This window comes from Natator depressus, chromosome 3, assembly GCF_965152275.1.
Source record: "Natator depressus isolate rNatDep1 chromosome 3, rNatDep2.hap1, whole genome shotgun sequence".
NCBI lineage: Eukaryota > Metazoa > Chordata > Testudines > Cheloniidae > Natator > Natator depressus.
The window spans coordinates 116,933,191-116,955,349 of NC_134236.1; positions in this window are offsets into that span (position 1 = coordinate 116,933,191).

A 22,159-nucleotide genomic window follows, 5' to 3' on the forward strand; every position below is an offset into this window, starting at 1 on the left:
AAGTACATATATATGTGAACAGTTTTTCTCTTCTATGAAGATTAACGACTCTGTGTTAAGGTCAAGGCTCACTGATGAACATTTGCAAGCAACACCGAGATTGGTTTCGTCTCAGCATATCAAACCTAATATTGATGCTCTGGTTAATGCAAAACGCTGCCAGCTAAGTGGCCAAAAATGAAATGACTGTCAAAATTAGCACTGACTTTTTGCATTACAGTTTTTAAAAAGTTAATACACTGACTTTTAATAGCATATTATATTACTCTTCATTTTTTAAATTTTGACTATACTTTTGTATCATTGTATGAAACGGTTTCAGTAACGCGGCCCCCAGGCCAACGTACTAGTCCTCATATGGCCCTCATGGTGATTTGAGTTTGAGATCCCGTTTTAAGTCTTTCAGAGTTGTGAATCAGATGGGTGAAACTCAGTTGTCACTTCTCATGGTGAAAGGAGATTTCTGAAAAATTTCACACAAGCAGAAACTAGATAAATGTTATCATTTGCAATCCTGGTGATCTTTTGTTCCCTCATTGTTAGTCCCTAGCCACCAGCGTAGTGGAATGATTGCACAAGACCTGAGTCTTGCGTGCACATGAAAGAGTCTGATTCTTCACTGTCTTGTCACTATTTACCTCTATCCAAAGTGGGTGTAAAAATACCAATTTAGGACGGTAGTAACTTACACTCACTTTGCCCAGGTGGAAATGACTGCACAAGGTTCAAGGCAGTGAAGAATCAAGCTCTACATCTCATAAAGGGTGGGATTCCACTACTCCTGAATTCTGCTTTGCCCATATAGAGGTCTGTGAGGCACATAGGTAAACCTCTTCAGGTAAAATGGCTCTTACTTCCTTCACCATAACTAATGTCAGACAGAACCTTTGAGTTTCTGAGATGTTTCAAATAAATCTGAAATGTTCAAATAAATTTGTTAGCCTCTAAGGTGCCACAAGTTCTCCTTTTCTTTTTGAGACGTTTCAGTAAGTGTGGGATTTTTTTCAGTTTTGGTTTCTAGCCTTGACTGGAAACAGAAGTGCCTAAATTCGCTGAAAGAGGCCGACCTCAAGATCTTTCAGTCCAGCGGAGGTGTCAGAAGCCTTATGAGACCACTGTTTGCATGCATTTCCAGCCCACTTTGGAAACTCAAAGAGCCAATTCTCAAGGGATCCTTGTCTAGCCAAGTTGAGTGCAATATATGACCTAGATGTGGGGAAGAGGGAAAGTAAATGTTGTGGGTTTTCTTATTTGTTTTTTAAAATTAAAGTTTTTATTGATTTTTGCATTTCAATTCAAACATCACAACACATTAAACAAACAAACAAACAAACAAACAAACAACCCCCCAGCATTTGCTTTGTCATCCTTCATTCCCCTGATCCTGGGGCTAGTCAGAGGAGAAAATGGTCAGCCCCATTTCCTCAGCACACCTGACACCCTCTATCCTGGGGACTCAGACAATCCAGGAAGTTTTTGGAAAATGTAGGGGACAATTTCCTGGTGCAAGTGCTGGAGGAACCAACTAGGGGCAGAGCTCTTCTTGACCTGCTGCTCACAAACCGGGAAGAATTAGTAGGGGAAGCAAAAGTGGATGGGAACCTGGGAGGCAGTGACCATGAGATGGTCGAGTTCAGGATCCTGACACAAGAAAGAAAGGAAAGCAGCCGAATACGGACCCTGGACTTCAGGGAAGCAGACTTTGACTCCCTCCGGAACCGATGGTCAGGATCCCCTGGGAGAATAACATGCAGGGGAAAGGAGTCCAGGAGAGCTGGCTGTATTTTAAAGAATCCTTATTGTGGTTACAGGGACAAACCATCCCGATGTGTAGAAAGAATAGTAAATATGGCAGGCGACCAGCTTGGATTAACAGTGAAATCCTTGCTGATCTTAAACACAAAAAAAGAGGCTTACAAGAAGTGGAAGATTGGACAAATGACCAGGGATGAGTATAAAAATATTGCTCGGGCATGTAGGAGTGAAATCAGGAAGGCTAAATCACACCTGGAGTTGCAGCTAGCAAGAGATGTTAAGAGTAACAAGAAGGGTTTCTTCAGGTATGTTGGCAACAAGAAGAAAGCCAAGGAAAGTGTGGGCCCCTTACTGAATGAGGGAGGCAACCTAGTGACAGAGGATATGGAAAAAGCTAATGTACGCAATGCTTTTTTTGCCTCTGTCTTCACGAACAAGGTCAGCTCCCAGACGACTGCACTGGGCAGCACAGCATGGGGAGGAGGTGGCCAGCCCTCTGTGAAGAAAGAAGTGGTTCGGGATTATTTAGAAAAGCTGGACATGCACAAGTCCATGGGGCCGGATGCATTGCATCCGAGAGTGCTAAAGGAATTGGCGGATATGATTGCAGAGCCATTGGCCATTATCTTTGAAAACTCATGGCGATCGGAGGAAGTCCCAGAAGATTGGAAAAAGGCTAATGTAGTGCCCATCTTTAAAAAAGGGAAGAAGGAGGATCCTGGGAACTACAGGCCAGTCAGCCTCACCTCAGTCCCCGGAAAAATCATGGAGCAGGTCCTCAAGGAATCAATTCTGAAGCACTTAGACGAGAGGAAAGTGATCAGGAACAGTTAGCATGGATTCACCAAAGGCAAGTCATGCCTGACTAATCTAATTGCCTTCTATGATGAAATAACTGGTTCTGTAGATGAAGGGAAAGCAGTGGACGTGTTATTCCTTGACTTTAGCAAAGCTTTTGACACGGTCTCCCATAGTATTCTTTTCAGCAAGTTAAAGAAGTATGGGCTGGATGGATGCACTACAAGGTGGGTAGAAAGTTGGCTAGATTGTCGGGCTCAATGGGTAGTGATCAATGGCTCCATGTCTAGTTGGCAGCCGGTATCTAGCGGAGTGCCCCAAGGGTCAGTCCTGGGGCTGGTTTTGTTCAATATCTTCATTAATGATATGGAGGATGGTGTGGATTGCACCATCAGCAAGTTTGCGGATGACACTAAACTGGGAGGAGTGGTAGATACACTGGAGGGTAGGGATAGGATACAGAGGGACCTAGGCAAATTGGAGGATTGGGCCAAAAGAAATCTGATGAGGTTCAACAAGGACAAATGCAGAGTCCTGCACTTAGGATGGACGAATCCCATGCACCGCTACAGACTACGGACCGAATGGCTCGGCAGCAGTTCTGCAGAAAAGGACCTAGGGGTTACAGTGGACAAGAAGCTAGATATGAGTCAACAGTGTGCCCTTGTTGCCAAGAAGGCCAATGGCATTTTGGGATGTATAAGTAGGGGCACTGCCAGCAGATCAAGGGACGTGATCGTTCCCCTCTATTCGACATTGGTGAGGCCTCGTCTGGAGTACTGTGTCCAGTTTTGGGCCCCACACTACAAAAATGGTGTGGAAAAATTGGAAAACGTCCAGCGGAGGGCAACAAAAATGATTAGGGGTCTAGAACACATGACTTATGAGGAGAGGCTGAGGGAACTGGGGATGTTTAGTCTACAGAAGAGAAGAATGAGGGGGGATTTGATAGCTGCTTTTAACTACCTGAAAGGTGGATCCAAAGAGGATGGATCCAGACTATTCTCAGTGATAGCAGATGACAGAACAAGGAGTAATGGTCTCAAGTTGCAGTGGGGGAGATTTAGGTTGGATATTAGGAAAAACTTTTTCACTAGGAGGGTGGTGAAACACTGGAATGCGTTTCCTAGGGAGGTGGTGGAATCCCCTTCCTTAGAAGTTTTTAAGGTCAGGCTTGACAGAGCTCTGGCTGGGATGATTTAGTTGGGGATTGGTCCTGCTCTGGGCAGGGGGTTGGACTAGATGACCTCCAGAGGTCCCTTCCAACTCTGATATTCTATGATTCTATAAGGGTGGCATAAACCAGCTAAGCCCATTTTGTGGTACCTTTACACCAGAATGGTACAAAGGAGTTGTTGCAGGGACCAAGATATGGTCCAAATATGTTTAGATAGTTTTGAAAAGCATCAGAACTTTGGGTGCATACCTAAAACAAACCAGAACACCAAGCTTTTGTGATTCACCCACGCTTTGTCCCTGATGCTTTGGTGGTAAGACTTGTTCATTTGGGGATCTAAAAAAACAGGCTAGGTGGCACACAAAGATGCTCCAGAAAATATTTGTTTAAACAACTTTGTAGCAGAAGCTATGCATTTTATTGGGGTTGGACATAGGTGGATGTCACAGTTGCAAGGCTAGCTGTACCCATGTTCTCTCTTAGTGCAGCCCCTCAAGTGTTAGGCTTTATGCCTTTACTCTTCTGGTGCGAAAATCTGTAATTCTCCCACTCTTAAAATGAGTCCTTGGCTTCTGTAACGTATGTATCAACTGCGAATACACAGCCAGTCTAACTGGGTTTGGCACTTGTGGTTGTTCCCTTCGGGAGTGTGTGATCAGCAGGGCCAGCCTTATGGGTGGGCGATGTGGGAGATCTCCAGGGTGCCATGGGCAAGTGGGCAGAGCTGGGGAGCCCCACTCCACTCCTGCGGGGGGTTGCCACTTACCCAGAGTGACCTCACCACGTGGTGCCAGGCTCCGCCAGTGAAACAGGATCCTTCAGAACCTTGTGGCCAGCTGGAGTTTAAATCCCCTGTGGGCCTGCCCCTTTGGAATGCCGTGAGATTCAATCAACGTCTTGCTTTACAGAGCTGGGCAGAAGCAAGAAGCACCAGGAAAGCATCAAAAAGGGAGGGAGTGTGGTTCTCTCTCGGGTGGGGCAGGGTAACAGGATTCACATTGAAGACTGGGAGGCGAGGGAAGGGAATAAAGGGGGCTGCGGGGCGGGAGCCAGATGCTCACACATGTCCCCTCTCCTAACAGCATGACACTTGCAGTGCTGCTGTCACTCCACCTGCTGAATGGCCACCCACTGCTCAGGGAGCAGTACTTAAAGGGTGCCAAAGAAAGTTCACCCAAAGAAAGTTCATTTTCCCTAAGGCTGGCCCTGGTGACCAGTGGTGAATACAGCAACCAGATGGCTTTCTTCAAATCAACATACTGCTCAATTTTAATAGTGGGAGCAAGATAATTAGAGAAAAGGGATTTTAAAACACTCATTTTTAACAGTGAAGTAATTATTCATTGAGCAACTTACCAAGGGTTGTGGTAGATTCTCCATCCCTGGCAATTTTAAATCAAGATCAAGATGCAATATTCATAAATTATTCAGAGCAGCCCGATGTCACAGAATCAAAGGGAAAGTATGTTTTTTAAATATATATATATATATATATATATTTGGTCCATGACAACTGATTTTCATGGTAACAACAAATTTAGGTGAAAAACCAAATGTTTATGATTCCTTCAAAACTTTTTTCCCCACTAGGTTTGTTTGTCATATGACTATTTCACAGCTCCAGTCCCAAGCACCCAGAAAGAACAAACAGAAAAGACACCACACAGCATTCTGCTGCAGTTAAAAGATTATGGATATGTTTGTATGTATGATTGTTACCCCCTAAATCACAAAAAGGAGATGATAATCTAAAACAAGTACTTCCTGTTGCCATGTCAAAATATGCAGTATAGTTTAATAATATACAGTAACTTGAAACTAACAGTATGATTCCACTGTTGTGAATTCAGTTACTTTAGGAGTACACGTAATGTACTTATTTGGAATGACTGTTTATTGAATTCTCAGTGGCTTTCACTTTGTCTACCAACACAAAAGAGTAATAAACTTTGGTTACTGCACATTTACTTTATAACAGAGTAATCAAAAGACAGAACAGACTTTAGCGACATGTTAAGATTAAAGATCCCTCTTTTGGAATTTTTGGGTGTTTGTTGTTTGTTTTTCCACATTGCACACATTTCAGATTCAAAACTGCATACACGTTACTTCCAAAAGACTACAAAATAAATTAAAAACTTCATGGCATGTGCCCAGAGATCTGATGAACATTTGTATGTCTTATGGATGGGGTAAATGCATGGGATATGCTGATAGCTGAGAGAGGAAAGGAATGCTAACATTCAGGATTCTCCTTTAGAGAAATATGTACAAACACTTCCCGGATTCCCCCAACCCCCAGCTCAGTGGCCTGTGGTAGCCTATTTCATTCTCTCTCCAACCCCCACTCCCCATCCCCCGACCTCCCCACATTTTCACAGGACAAAATTAGGGAAAAATACATCAGCTTGCCTACTGCATGACTGAGATTCGCTGGCCTTGGCACAGTGGGCTCTTCTTTTACATCCACTGCTGACAGCCTCACTGGCCTTGTGGTGCTCTGCTGCTTCTTGTGCCTCAGCCCACCATCCAGGTCACATATGGTCCCACCTCTTCCAGGGTAAACCAAGGATCCAACAAACAATAGTCCATGAACCTCACATTGGGCCTTTGGTCCAACTCGCATTGCGCCAATCCTTACCCTTGTGTCAGAGGGTTTTTATAGCCTGCACCCCTTGGTGCAGAGGTTTCTGCCCCACCTCCCTCAGTGGGCCAGTAAGGGAACCAAGGTCCTCTCTCCCCTCTGGGTTCCAATCTTCAATAAGCAGATAAGGCTGGGGAACTCCAAGCCATTGCTGTCTCCTGCACTACTTCCTACCTTGACCTGTCTTAGGCCTTTCCCACAGCCTCTTCCCAGGCTCAATGTATATTGGTTTCAGCCTCTCTAGAGCTCTTCATCAAGCCCACTAAATTCCTGCTCCCTGCAGGCCTCTATGCCAGCAAGGGGAATCCCGGGCTGATTCACTTCCCCCAGCTGATTCACTTCCTTCCCAATTGCCTTGTGCTCCTCATTGCAGGCCTACCTTCTTGCAGGGAGACTCTGTCTGCCAGCAGTCCAGCTCAGCTCCCTGATTCCAACCTGAGTTCTCTCACTGAGAGGCAGAGAGCTGCTCTCCTTCCTGGTCAGCCCCTTATTTAACTCTTCCCCCCCCAGGCTTGATACTAACTGAGAAGTGGGGATAGGCTGTTTGAGTTCACAGGCTCTCATTAACCCCTTCTAGCTCAGGTGGTTTGGTACAGTCCCTCCACACCCACGTTAAAAAATTCATACAAGCCTTTCATTGAGGTCTAGCATCTCTGTGCTTTGGAGCAAGGACTTAAAATTTGACAGGTGGCATCACTTTGCTGTCAGGGATATGCCTTTTGCCATCCCAGTGAGAAGTCATCCAAATTTCTCCAAGTTATAAGCCTGTGAAAAGTCTCAGATTGCCCTCATTCATCAGAGACTTGTTTTGGCAGCTAAAAATCTCTGAAGATGCCATGTGCATGGAACATGTATGCTCCAGTCTGGGGCTAAGGAGAACTTTCTTGCAAATGCTCCTCCTGGTAGCCAGGCACAGCTGTGGGGTCAGGTACACGGACTGACAGCAGCAAGACTGGTTTTCCTGGGCTCACAGTGCGTCTAAGCCCAGATCCTGCAAACACTTGTGCACGTGCTTAACTTTGTCAGCAGGAGTAGTCCCGATATTCAAAAGTTATCACATCACAGACAAACAGAGAGATGCTCTTGAGTTAAGTGTAAGATCTCACTTTGCTCAGCCAATCTCTCCAGTTTTCCTTTCTGGAAACAATAGGTGGGGACAAGACTGATAAATCATAATTTCACAACGAGTAAATCCACAGAGCCTTTGATGAGGCTTAAAAATAATTAGTAGCTTACTTTTAAAGGTCTATCTTCCACATCGTAGGTGGAATCCTTACCCACGAATTCACTTCCTGACATGGGGTCAGATATAAACGTTCTAACAAATCTTTCATGTCTCTGGAGTCATACAATACATGAAAATAGCCATTTCTGTAGGATTATGGAGGCTTTGCATTCAGGAAACACAACATTTTACCTACTATGGCAGCAATTCAGCATAAATACAGAAGATAGTCTAATCATCATCAGTCCAATTGTTCAAAAAGTCCAAAAGATATATCCTGAACAAAATGAAGCCTGAAAAAATTATTTGCATTTTTTAGAAAGAACACCTAACACACCCGTGGGTTAGGTTTAGATTTCACCTGCTGTCCGTTCATTAATACACCATGACATATGATAGGTGTACAGAGTAATAGGATTTTGAATGCATCTGAAACTGCTGGCTGGAGTTCCACAGATTTATTCCTACAAAAAATAATAAGAGCCTATATTTATAGAAGGCTAGAGTGAACCTTTAGACTCAGCTCTGCTAATGAGATGGTAAATTGGAACAGTGTCTCAACGTTCCTTTCCTTGCACAGGGAGCTTGGGGAAAAGTAATTTACTTCACTTGTTTTCAGGGTTCAACATGTTCCCCACCACACCATACGTTGCCAGCTCCATTGCCAGGAGAGCCATGTCTTGGTTCTTTTTGACTGAAATGGTTTAAAGGATTCTGGGGTCGTCGAGGCTGATTCCCCATTCTGACACTTTGTGCAGACGGTGGGGGTTTGCAAGGATTGTAAAAATTAATACTGGCCACTCCAGGCCTGTATTAAACTCCCAAGGTTACAGCTTTTCTCTGACCTTGGATGGGTAGGTGCTGCCATCACCCAAGTGCAAAAACCCCTTTGAGAACCCAGGAAGACACACTTGAGAATTCCTCCCTGTGGGGTACCCTCAAGCCCTTTCACACCCCACCCTCCGGGGAAGAGCTGAGAAAGAAAATAAAGGAAATCAGCTGTTGCCACCAGCTAATTAAACAACATATGCACAAACCTCTTAGGACACAAAATCCAATCCTGTTCTTAAAAAGGGTAAATTTTATTAAAAACAAAAAGAAAGAAAATACATTTGAAAACTCAGGTTATTGCTAGATTTAAAAAAAAAACACTTACAATAATTAATCATCAAGAATAACCTTCTTGAGGTCCAGCTTAAAGGTTACAAGCAAAATAAAAGCATTTCTGGTTAGCAGAGAGGAGTCCACAAGGCATAAAGAAATAAAAAGAAATAAACCTAATCGCATCTTTCTACACATTTCCTGATCTACTTACATCTCTGGGAGTTTCAAGCGAGTCATTTCTAGGTATGATTCAGATGATTTTTCACACCTGGCCCCAAGCTCTTACAACATAGCTGCAGCCCTGTCTTTACTTCTCTCCGAGAACAACAGACAGACAAAGGGAAAGTTTTTTCCCCAATTTTAAAAAGTTCTAGCCTTCCCATTGGCTCTTTTGGTCAGGTGCCCACTCCCTTCCTTTTACCTACGCAGGGAGATTTTTTTTACCCTTTATAGGTAAAGCAAGTAGAGAACAGCTACTAAGAGGGATGTTTATAGCTAATTGGCTGTAAAATTTATCACGGGGTAGAAGCACATAAGAGATTGGGAGACAAAAATAGGTGGCCTGAAAGTTGCAGGTTTAGAAAGATTGAGAATTCTTGTTTTAAATGTTTGCTTGTCACTAACAGTAACACCATTTATTCGAGACTGGAAAATAAGACACACATGATAAGGTAATAAACACAGGGTCTGCAGAAGTAATAACAATAAAACAATTCCATGTGCGTATGTTGCATTTATTCTGTCTATTCGGTTCCTCAAAAGTTTGCAAGGGGGACTGGTTTTTTTCAAAGTAGTCTGTTAATGATTTGGGTTCATGCTGATTCAAGAAATGAAAATTGTTTGGAGAGAGTTTGATTCTTTGTTTAGAACCATAAGCTCAGCGAGGGAGAAAAAGTCAATGTTTTCTTACACTGTATTATTGGGCTAAAAGAGATTATTATTGGAGAAAGAATAGAAATATAAATAAAGAACCAATTTACTATGGATGCCAAGGTAGGTGGGCTGAGATTTGTGGCGATTTCATGGAGGATTTTGTCTGCCTTCTTCCTCAAAAACATTTTATACTTTTATGATTATTTGACCTTTTATGCCCTTCTGTAGTGTCAGTTTATCCTTTAGTTCTTCCTTTGATACAGATTTGCCGGAAGGACCTGGGGTAGATCAACAAAGGGATTTAGGCACTGCAACAATGAGCATTGCAGTCTCTAACTTCAGCCCTGGGTTAGGTGCCTAAGAACGGAATCCACAAAAGCTAGCAGCAAACTCAGTGGGGAACCACCTACGCTAGTCAATATGAAATGCTGAGGAGAGGAGTGGGGCCTAAACCCCGCCCTTCAAAGGGATTTAGGTGCCTAAGTCCAGGCCAGAGGGAGGCGCCTATCTCTATTTGGGATTCACAGCTCTATACCCCTTCCTGGAGTTAGGCACCCTTGCTCATTTTTGCACAAAGCACTAGAGGAGAGGAGATGGTAATTCCATCTCTTCCCCCACCTTATATATTTTAGCTCAGTGGTTAAAGCACTCACCCAGGATGTGGGAGAGACAAGTTCAAATCCCTGCCCTTGTGCAGGAATTTAAACCCAGGTCTCTTTGCTGGTAAGGGAACGTCCTTAACTAACAAACTATGTGTATTCATTGAATCAAAGCATGACAATGACTCTATAGATTGATTTTTTTTTTGGCTGCCTCTATCAGTGCTTTCTTCTTTCCCACCTTCTTCGCTCCCAGTTTCTTGGCACTTTTTCCTGCCTCCTCCAACCCCCAAATCAGATTGTTTTTCCACTAAAGGAGAATGGTGGTGAAACATTGTGGGAACCAACCTCAAAAGCGTTGGCACAGCTCTGCGCCCACATAATTCTATCCCTTGTTGTGGGCTGGGGATTGAGGACCTTGCCTGCTGGCCCACCCACCTGGGAAGGGGGGGAACCATGGACCTGGCGAGACAACCAGTTTTTCTCCTCTACTGGAACAGGCAGGGGCATCCTTCCCCAGGAAGATACTTTACTATTTAGAGATCACTGTTTACACAAGACCACCTTTCAGGGAATCTACTTGGAAAGGGAGTTTATAGCCATCCAGCTACCCCTAAATACTGGGGGGGGGGCAGGGAGCACTGGCTTCAGGGCAGTGCCTAAAGTGGTCTGCAAAAGGTGGGGAGTCTATCATTCCCCACATCTGCCCATCTCCCTGTCCAGCAACCCCAACCCCAAAAGCAATTCTGCCCCCAGCCTCCAAAGCAATCCTTTCCCCCCAGCTCCCACATCTATTGTGCCTCCCAGTCCCCCATCACTTATGTCCCCTGTCCCCTATGTCACCTCTGCCCTCCTAAAGCTCCTGGTGTTCTTCATCCTCCTCCTTCAGGCCTTAAGAGTCCCTCGCTCCCTTCCCAGGCCTGGTGCTGCAGCAAGGGAGTGGGGAGGGGAGAGGGAGCGAAGCAGAAGAACCCTTCCCATTGATCATTGGGGGAAAGAGAAGGAGGCAGCAGGGACAGAACTGCCGGGCTCTTTCTGCCCCCACCTGTGAGAATGGTAGCAGCTCCTGAGGGGAGGGAGAGGATCTCCACCAGCTTCTTGCAGGAGTCTGATTGACTGCTGTTATCCAGGTGGCAGGGAAGTGGGGGAAGACAGCCAATCAGAGGGGAGTTTCTCCCAAGTGATACTTAAACTGTTCACCCCTCAGCGACCAGGCTCACTACTTAGAAATTGTATTTCCTGGGCTTATGACCCATTGCTACCCGGCATGTTTAGGCACTTGCTGAGACAGAGCAGGAGGGAAAGTTACCCCAGAGCCCCCTTCCATACCTTATAAAGCTATCTGAGGTAAGGTGTAGGGGTGGGAGGCTGGGACAGCTGGTGGAGGAGCAGCAGGGCTGTGTGAACAGCATAAGGTTCAGGACGTTTTCCCCAAACTAGGCCAAGGTTTGCCCAAGATAACAGAATTTGAACATCCTACACTACATCTCCTCCCACACCCACCCCACCAGTTACACACATGCACCTACCGATTTCAGCCTTTATTTCCAGGGCTCTTTGCCCACTGCTCGCACGGCCCTAGGGATAAACTAAACCCCTGCAAACTAAACCAAGGACTTTCATTTTCTGGCACCACATAAAGGCTGTGAGAAACCTGCCAGTTTCAGTTCAGGCAAGAGTTCCTCCACACAGATTCTGTACTTTTCCATGTAGCAGTTTGTTCACCTCCCAACACAGCCACACATAAAAGGCTCATGTTCCTTGAAATCGCTCTTTTAACAGAGAATTTGCTGAACTCAGGGTGAAATGCAATCAGCAGCCCAAGCCACTTGAGCATAGTGAGCTATTGTGCCAGGCTGTGTGGCATTTGTGAAGTGCATTAATCCAAACCACCACCCTTTATCATTTCTTCAATTTCCTATCAGACACAGAGATAATTGGGAATGATGGAGTGGCTTGTTTTAAAATAACCAAGCATTTTTGATTGTTTAATCTGGAAAAACAGGCTTAGCATGTACAGAAAAGGCTTAAATTAGACGGCTCTCATTTCCCTATTTGTATTTGATGCTTTCTAAAAATTAGCTGTATTATAGACAGGCCTAGTACCACCTCCTATGGTTAATGTTTCCTGATGTTTCACATTATAAGAGTCTTTTTTCAGTTCCTTTATAACTTTGCCAAATTTTAACTGCTTGGGCTCAAATCTTCCATACCAGATGTCTGCCTCAGCTGATGGGGGGAGGGGGGGAGGGGAGTTTCAGCTAAAACAGTTCAACCATTTTTGAGAACAAGATTAGAGAAAAATCCATTGTTTTGCTTTGTTAAAAAAAATCCTTGCACAAATTTAAAACGGAGGCCATAGTAACTCCATGGTTTGGAGTAAGGGATTGACATTTGGCCGGGGTGGTCTTTGTGTCATGCATGTGCCTTTTGCAGTTCTCATGTAAAGCCACTCAAATTAGGCCAAGTTGGAAACCTTTGAAAATTCTCATTTTGCACATGCTCAGTAGAGACTTGTTAGAATTCAGCAACTAAATTCCCTGAAGATCCCATCTTCACTGAGCATGCTCAATCCCAGGGCTGCAGGGGCTTCCCAGGACTTTCCTGGCACTTGCTGCTCCTGGCTGCTGTGGCACAGAGTGTGGGAACTGAGAGAAGGGAGGCGGTCTCTCCTGTGCTCTCATTGCTTCTCCTGCTGGCATTAAGGCAGTGTGGTGGAGCACACAGCCTGACATGAATGCAGAGGGGACAAGAGAAGAACCTGAAGTGGGAGGAGCAGCACATGGAGTAAATTAGGACAAGTAGCCTGCCAGAGTGGACGGCTGGGACTGGGATTTTCAGGGTGGAAACTGGGTCCTTGTGAATGGAGACTGGGACTGGCTGGGAAAGAAGCCTGGGACAAGGTGCTGACAGGGGAGGAAGTGGGACAAAGAGGTCAGGAGTGTGGCGGGGAAAATGGGACTGTGAGTGGGGAAACTTCTGATTCATTCAGTGCACTGGATAGAGCTGCTCTGGGGATGAATCAAGGTTGTCTTCTGAAGGAGGCTGTTGTCTATAGGGCCCCCGTCTCATTTGCAGAAGTTGAAAGGTGTGCAGTGAATGAAACAGGGGTCCTGTGGAAACAGTAGTATATGATCATGTAATTAAAGACGGTATCATAATGCATACACACAAGGGGGGGCAAATTAATATTGTCGGGCACCTTCTAGCACTTCCTGTCTTCTGAGTGCTTGATTTTGCAACCTTAACATTCTTTTAATGTAGCTTTGTGTGTGTTTTATGGGGATTTTTTAAACAAGGGCAGATATATGCGAAGGTGTAATGCATCTACAGTGCCCACTATTAAAAACAGAACTTCTCTTATCACATTAATTATACCATTACTGCATTATTTGTGATATTCCCTCTACTTATGATAGGAAACACCACAAATACTGGGATGAACTTTACTGTGGGGAGGAAATATCCCATTTTTTATGGCATGTACTCTATGGTTGTTCTTAAAAAAAACCGCTATAACTGCTTCCACATACTGACGTCACTCAGAGCTTCAAGAATCAAAGTTGCTTATAACAAACCATATTTTGTCCTCAGACACCTACCTGTTCATCTCTCTCATTGTTATTAAGAGAGTGCGCACAAATCTCTGAAATGAGAATCTTGGTGAGGGAGCCTGGTATAGGAAATAGGGTACTGAACTGGGAGTTAGGAAATGTGTGTCCCATTCTTGGCTCTGTTACTGACCTGCTGTATGATTTTGGACAAGTCACTTAACCTCTCTGTGTTTCCCCGTTCCAGCCTTTATCTCTCTTTGTCTATTTTAATTGTGAGCACCTCAGGGTAGGCATGGGCTTTCACTATGTGTTCGTATATTGCTTAGCACAATAGGATCCCCATCTCAGATGGAGCCTTTAGATGTTACTGTAATACAAATAAAAATAATAATCTTTCTCTCTGACCTATAAAAACACTTTGGATATTTAAAAAGTGGTGTTGCAAGTGTTTTGTTTATTTATATAACCTTTTTTATTTATTTAGATTTTATGTCTCCTGTCTCCATACTTATAGGACTGCCAGAATTCCTACAATAAAATAAGCCTGCCAATTAACCATAATAACGCTACCCCGGCATCCTTTGGTCATCAATTACTGTACTTACAGTATATACAAACACTTTCATACCCCACTTGTTGTTAACTCTACTACAGTTTATGTGGTGTTTCTCACTTTATTATAGGGAATATGACAAATACCATGGTAATGTCACATCAGGGTGGGGTATTTTTTGAATGGCACCCACTGCACTTCTGAGTATAAAGTCACTTATCAGAACCCATATAGCAAATCAGATAAGCACCATATTTTTTAGATCAGTTATTATCTACAAAAATAGGAAATGAAACCACAATTAATTTGGCTTGTGCATTCTTGGTAATTGCAGAACTGGTGCATGCCCCTGTGGTTGCTATTTGAAAGTGAGTAGTTAAGAAATCAGAATCATCCACACTTCCGTCCTAGACCAAACAGTTTTATTAGCCCACTAGCACTAAGAAATTACATGCCCAATAGAGCACAGTTCCATGGGGTACTCTTCAAGAAGCAGCATAAGTGTGAAATGTACTCCAAAAGTACATAGTGCACTATCATTGACTTTTATATTGCAAGCATCTAAACTCAAATAAATCCATTAGATGTCTAACCAAAGTCAGATATTTATGCAAACCCTTCTGACTACTTTGGGCTAGAAATTGCTCTTTAAATTTCATTGTGACAGGATGCTTTGAAATGTGTTACTTCATGATTCAGTCAGATTGAAAATACTGTCATTAAAGCTTTTGCTGTGATAATCTGAAACCCAAAACCAGAAGCTCAAAGGTGCATAGAAATTAAAGATCAAAGATAAATGAAAAGTTAACCAAAGTTTGGGGTTTTTTTAGACCACAAAAACTTTGGGTGAAGATCAGTTCTTATTTTATGCAAAGCAGTCCACTTAGCCCTAGGAATTTTACAGTTCAACTCCAAGCTAGAAGAACATTTAAAAGATGAGAGAGAATGTTTACAGGATGATAGATGAGAATGATAGGAAGGATAATGTAGGGCAACAAATAAGAGTATTGTCTCGGTTCAGTAGGGCAAAAAAGCCAATGATATATGTCCCTTCTCCTGTAGCAGAACTATCAGTACAGTGTTGCTGACTTGCAATTGCAAGACAGGAGAGCTCTTATGACATGACATAGAATGCTATCTATTGCATTATTTCAGCCACAGCAGTACTAATCAATAAGAATGAGATTTATTTGCCTTCATTTGTAAAATGCTCCAATCATATAGAGCCCCATCCAACATCCATAGAAGCCAAAGGAAAGACTCCAGTTGACATCAAGAGGCATTTGATTGAATCTAGCGTGCCTGGAGTTTGTATACAATATTTTAAATCATATACATTTTGTTAACCAATGACCATATTAAATTATTTCTACCCCACAACATAAACTGAATACCAACCCCACAATCAGCACCCTAGGTAAAAACCTGAAAAAGGAGGAAGATCTTATACCATGCATTGCTGGCCAAAAAGTTCAGGGGCTGTGAAACCAGTGGTTGCAATGAATTAATTGCATTGCTAAGGGGACCCCACAGAGAACACTGTCACCAGCAGTTCAGATTTAGCCATTGTTAGCCAGCTGATGTCAGACAGCACACAGGAAGGAAGGCAGTCTTTCAGACAGCTAGCACTGAAATCATATGGAGCTTTAAAGGGCAAGAGTCAGCAGCAACCGTCCTCGGGCTCGTTTTGTTCAATATCTTCATTAATGATCTGGAGGATCGTGTGGATTGCACCATCAGCAAGTTTGCAGATGACACTAAATTGGGAGGAGAGGTAGATACGCTGGAGGGTAGGGATAGGATACAGAGGGACCTAGACAAATTAGAGGATTGGGCCAAAAGAAATCTGATGAGGTTCAACAAGGACAAGTGCAGAGTCCTGCACTTAGGACGGAAGAATCCCATGCACCGCTACAGACTAGGGACCGAATGGCTCGGCAGCAGTTCTGCAGAAAAGGACCTAGGGGTTACAGTGGACAAGAAGCTGGATATGAGTCAACAGTGTGCCCTTGTTGCCAAGAAGGCCAATGGCATTTTGGGATGCATAAGTAGGGGCATTGCTAACAGATCGAGGGACGTGATCGTTCCCCTCTATTCGACATTGGTGAGGCCTCATCTGGAGTACTGTGTCCACTTTTGAGCCCCACACTGCAAGAAGGATGTGGAAAAATTGGAAAGAGTCCAGTGGAGGGCAACAAAAATGATTAGGGGGCTGGAGCACATGACTTATGAGGAGAGGCTGAGGGAACTGGGATTGTTTAGTCTACAGAAGAGAAGAATGAGGGGGATTTGATAGCTGCTTTCAACTACCTGAAAGGGGGTTCCAAAGAGGATGGATCTAGACTGTTCTCAGTGGTAGCAGATGACAGAACAAGGAGTAATGGTCTCAAGTTGCAGTGGGGGAGGTTTAGGTTGGCTATTAGGAAAAAATTTTTCACAAGGAGGGTGGTGAAGCACTGGAATGCCTTACCTAGGGAGGTGGTGGAATCTCCTTCCTTTGAGGTTTTTAAGGTCAGGCTTGACAAAGCCCTGGCTGGGATGATTTAGTTGGGGATTGATCCTGCTTTGAGCAGAGGGTTGGACTAGATGAACTCCTGAGGTCCCTTCCAACCCTGATATTTTATGATTCTATGATTCAGAGGGAGCTGTTTCTGAAGTGCAGAAGTTAGACAGGTAGAGCGAGGGTTTCTTGGCCTTCAGGTATAGGTAGGTTTGTCGGCATTTCTGTACAGGTGATGCTTTTTTTGTGGTGGTGGGAACTGTGGCAGTTTGAGGAATATTTTGAGCTGTAAGAGAGGCAGGTGAAGTTGAGTCAATTGGTGAATGAAGGGAAAGGTGGAGTGAGAGCAAAATTTGAGGGGGAGAGTTTGCAGGAGAGAACTAGGAGAGAACATCAAAAGAGTCACAGGAAGATAAATATTGTGTCTCCTCTGCATTATTATAATGTGTTCCTAACTTTTCCTGGCAAAAGGGAGATGAGAGTGTGCAGAGGGAAGGGTGCCTCCTTTTCTTCCCACTTCCCTACCAGCCTTCCTAATCTCTGCTTAAATGGCTTTCCTCTGACATTGCAATCAGAGTGTCCCAGTTTTTCACTAAAAATATAATCACCTTGCAGAGGAGGATAGAAGGCTGGGGTGGCAATTAGGTACATGAACTCATGCCATTTATTCTGGGATACCAGCTGCCAATAAGAGACATGCATGGTGCATGGTACCAAGGAACCTCATTGTCCTCCCTGTCCAGGCCTACTATATAAATCACTCGGCTAGGCACAGCCCAGATGAGTGGGAGATTGGCAGACTGGACGGGTCATTGTTACTAACAAGACATGATAACTATTCTAAACCAGGATAGAAGCCTCTATAGTCTTGGGAGCAGATGGATGGAAAGAAACCTGTCATATTGCCTACAGTGCGACAAGTCACAAATCAACAATTTACCGTCAAGAGGGTGCACTTTTTATCTTTTGGTTACTATGGAAAAATAAACAGTTTGATGTTTTGTGAGGATGCACAGATGTGCATTTGTAATTCATGTTTAGTACAGTTGAGACTGAGGGCCAACCAAGAATGAAGCCTCGCTGTGCTAGGCACTCTGCGGACATATAGTAATAGAGGGTCCCTGCCCCCAAAAGCTAACAGTCTGAAGAGACAAGACAGACACAGGGTGGGGGAAGGCGTAGAACACACAAGCAGCATGAACAATGTGATGGCAGAAAACGGCTTATGTGTTGCCTATTTATTTATTTTGAGTAGGGTTGCCAGGTGTCCGTATTTTGACCAGAACACCTGGTCAAAAAGGGACCTTAGCAGCTCTGGTCAGCACTGCTGACTGGGCTATTAAAAGTCCAGTCGGCGGTGCAGCGGGGCTTGCCATGGCTCCACACGGCTCCCGGAAGCAGTGGCATGTCCCCTCTCTGGCTCCTATGCGTAGGGGCATCCAGGGGGCTCTGAACATTGCCTCCACCCCAAGCGCCAGCTCTGCACGGGACCCGTGGCTAATGGGAGCTTTTTAAAAAGTCTAAAATAAAGTTGTCAAATCTCCAAGTCAACCATGTTTATTCTAGTGAAGCAAGATGATTTCTCAACAACTACATTCATCTTCAGATCTTACGCTAGAGCGTTTCCCTCTCCCCACTGGAGAATAATCCTGCATTTTGCAATTAGTAGTGACAGGCTAATAAATCTCAGCTGAGATGTTGTTTAGTCTTTTCCTTCATACGCATTTAATATACAAAATAATGGACATTCTGCTGTTGACACTTCTTAGAATGTCTTCATTGTCTGACTCCAAAATGATTGAAGAGCTCAAAAATTCCATATGATCCATTATTACCACGGACAATTTTTCTTTCCTTTATTGTGGACTGAAAATATCTTGTTGCCTTAGGGCCAGATTCTACAATGTCTACTTAGCTTAAATAATCCCTTACTCATTGAGAAGTCACACTGAAATGAATGGGACTATCTGGGAGTCAGATACCACTTAATGTGACAAGTGTTGGCCCATAATTATTACAATCCTCTGCATTTTAAACGGTCTGATACTGTTATGAAATTAAATATATTTTTGAAGATTTGATATTTCACCTCCTCTATCTGAACAACACTGTTTCTGCTGAGAATTATTTATTTCCAAGATTTTTCTTTCAAAAATGGAGTTTAATTAAAAAAAAACACAACAGGATTCACTACAAAATACCAGCTTCTAAATGCACAGTTTAATTGAAGAACATATTTTCTGTTCTTCAGACTCTGTGTTTTCTCTTAAGTCTGGATGGAGGATTACTACTTTGATAGTCTTTTGTCCTTAAGGGTATGCCTACACTTGAAGCTTTGCACTGAGCAAATTCCAGATATTTAGTTCCAACAGCCTATGTAAGAATTACATATAGTAGTTAATGGATTCAATTCTGTCCTTAGGGACCCCCCACTCAATTCCCACCACTGACCATAAGAGTTGTGTTTGTATTACTGAAGCAGAATTGAAACCACCATTTTTAAATCTCCTGCATGTTTATATTCAGAGTTTCTCTCACGGCTGTACTCCCCTTTATTTGTTGCCAAGTTTCATGCTCTCCTTTTTAACCAGTCTGTGACTCCAGCCTCTTGTGTGCATAAGACATATACGTCACATAAGAGCTACTCAAATACCACACCAAAGTATTTGTTGGCTAATTATTCAATGACAAATGGGGAAAGTTGTTGCATATTGTGTTCAATTACAGTAACTCCTCGCTTCAAGTAGTCCCGGTTAACGTTGTTACATTGCTGATCAATTAGAGAACATGCTCGTTTAAAGTTGTGGAATGCTCCCTTATGTTGTTTGGCAGCCGCCTGCTTTGTCCACTGCTTGCAGGAAGAGCAGCCTGTTGCAGCTTGCTGGTGGGGGCTTGGAACCAGAGTGGGCCGGCAGCCCCCCTATTAGCTCCCTGCTCCCCTAAATTCCCTGTGTGGCAGCTGCCCAGCAGGCTATCAATTGCTGGGCAGTTCCGCTGTCCCTCCCCCCACTGCTGTGTGCTGCTCCTGCCCTCTGCCTTGGAGCTGATCCCGGGAGCCTCCCACTTGCTGTGCAGGGGACGGGGGAAGAGGGGGACTAATGTCAGGGTCCCCCTCTCCCTACTCCTGCCCCCGCTTACCCCTTCTCCATATAGAGCAGGGGGGAGACACTGCAGGGCTCAGGACGGAGAGACCGCAGCTGCTGTCTCAACTTCCTGATCTTTTTAAAGGCAATGTACTTAGAATGTGGTGTCAGCGTTCTTAAAGGGGCAATGCACATCCTTCTCTCTCTCCCACACACAGGGCGTGTGTCTCTGTCTCTGTCTGCCATGCTGTTTCCCCGCCCTCCATTCCTGCTGCCTTGTAGAGTGTGAGGCTACATTAACAACAATGTGTTATCCCTTGAGGGCACAGCCGAGTAAGTAAGGCATTCCCTGGAAAATATCCCACCCTCTTCCACCCTCTGACTTCACCACCTCAACCAAGCTTCACAATCATCATTGCTGTGTACAGTATTAAATTGTTTGTTTAAAACGTATGCTCTGTGTGTGTGTGTGCGCGTATATATATATATATATATATATATATATATATATATATATATATACACACATATAAATAAAATATAGTTTTTTGTCTGGTGAAAAAAATTTCCCTGGAACCTAACCCCACATTTACATCAATTCTTATGGGGAAACTGGATTCGCTTAACATCGTTTCACTTAAAGTCGCATTTTTCAGGAACATAACTACAATGTTTAGCGAGGAGTTACTGTAATACTGTAATACATGTCTAAGAAGATGCTGATGGTGCCGTCTCTATTCTGTGACTGCTGGAGACCAAGCTAGAGACTAAGACAGCCCTGGGGCTGCACTAATTTGCAACTCTTGGAGCCGTCACCCCTGATGGGTTTGTAACAACAGAGAATTGCTGAATGCCTTGTTAGCCTTGTCTGAATGTGCCCTGCCTCTACATGGTATATTAAAAATAATTCAATTATCTCAGCTAGAGAAGATCACTTAGGGTATGTCTACACTATGAAATTAGGTCGAATTTATAGAAGTCGGTTTTTTAGAAATCGGTTTTATATATTCGAGTGTGTGTGTCCCCGCAGAAAATGCTCTAAGTGCATTAAGTGCATTAACTCGGCGGAGTGCTTCCACAGTACCGAGACTAGAGTCGACTTCCGGAGTGTTGCACTGTGGGTAGCTATCCCACAGTTCCTGCAGTCTCCGCTGCCCATTGGAATTCTGGGTTGAGATCCCAATGCCTGATGGGGCTAAAACATTGTCGCGGGTGGTTCTGGGTACATATCGTCAGGCCCCCGTTCCCTCCCTCCCTCCGTGAAAGCAAGGGCAGACAATCGTTTTGCACCTTTTTTCCTGAGTTACCTGTGCAGACGCCATACCACGGCAAGCATGGAGCCCACTCAGGTAACCGTCACCGTATGTCTCCTGGGTGCTGGCAGACGTGGTACTGCATTGCTACACAGCAGCATCAACCCATTGCCTTGTGGCAGCAGATGGTACAGTATGACTGGTAGCCATCATCGTCATGTCCGAGGTGCTCCTGGCCACATCAGCCAGGAGCGCCTGGGCAGACATGGGCGCAGGGACTAAATTTGGAGTGACTTGACCAGGTCATTCTCTTTAGTCCTGCAGTCAGTCCTATTGAACCATCTTATGGTGAGCAGGCTAGCGATACGGATTGCTAGCAGTCCTCCTGTACCATCTTCTGCCAGGCAGGCAAGAGATGAGGATGGCTAGCAGTCCTACTGCACCGTCTTCTGCCGAGCAGCCATGAGATGTGGATGGCTTGCAGTCCTTCTGCACCGTCTGCTGCCAGCCAAAGATGTAAAAGATAGATGGAGTGGATCAAAACAAGAAATAGACCAGATTTGTTTTGTACTCATTTGCTTCCCCCCCCCATCTAGGGGACTTATTCCTCTAGGTCACACTGCAGTCACTCACAGAGAAGGTGCAGCGAGGTAAATCTAGCCATGTATCAATCAGAGGCCAGACCAACTTGCTTGTTCCAATAAGAACAATTACTTAGGTGCACCATTTCTTATTGGAACCCTCCGTGAAGTCCTGCCTGAAATACTCATTGATGTAAAGCCACCCCCTTTGTTGATTTTAATTCCCTGTAAGCCAACCCTGTAAGCCATGTCATCAGTCGCCCCTCCCTCTGTCAGAGCAATGGCAGACAATCGTTCTGCGCCTTTTTTCTGTGCGGACGCCATACCAAGGCAAGCATGGAGGCCGCTCAGCTCACTTTAGCAATTAGGAGCACATTAAACGCCACACGCATTATCCAGCAGTATATGCAGCACCAGAACCTGGCAGAGCGATACCGGGCGAGGAGGCGACGTCAGCGCG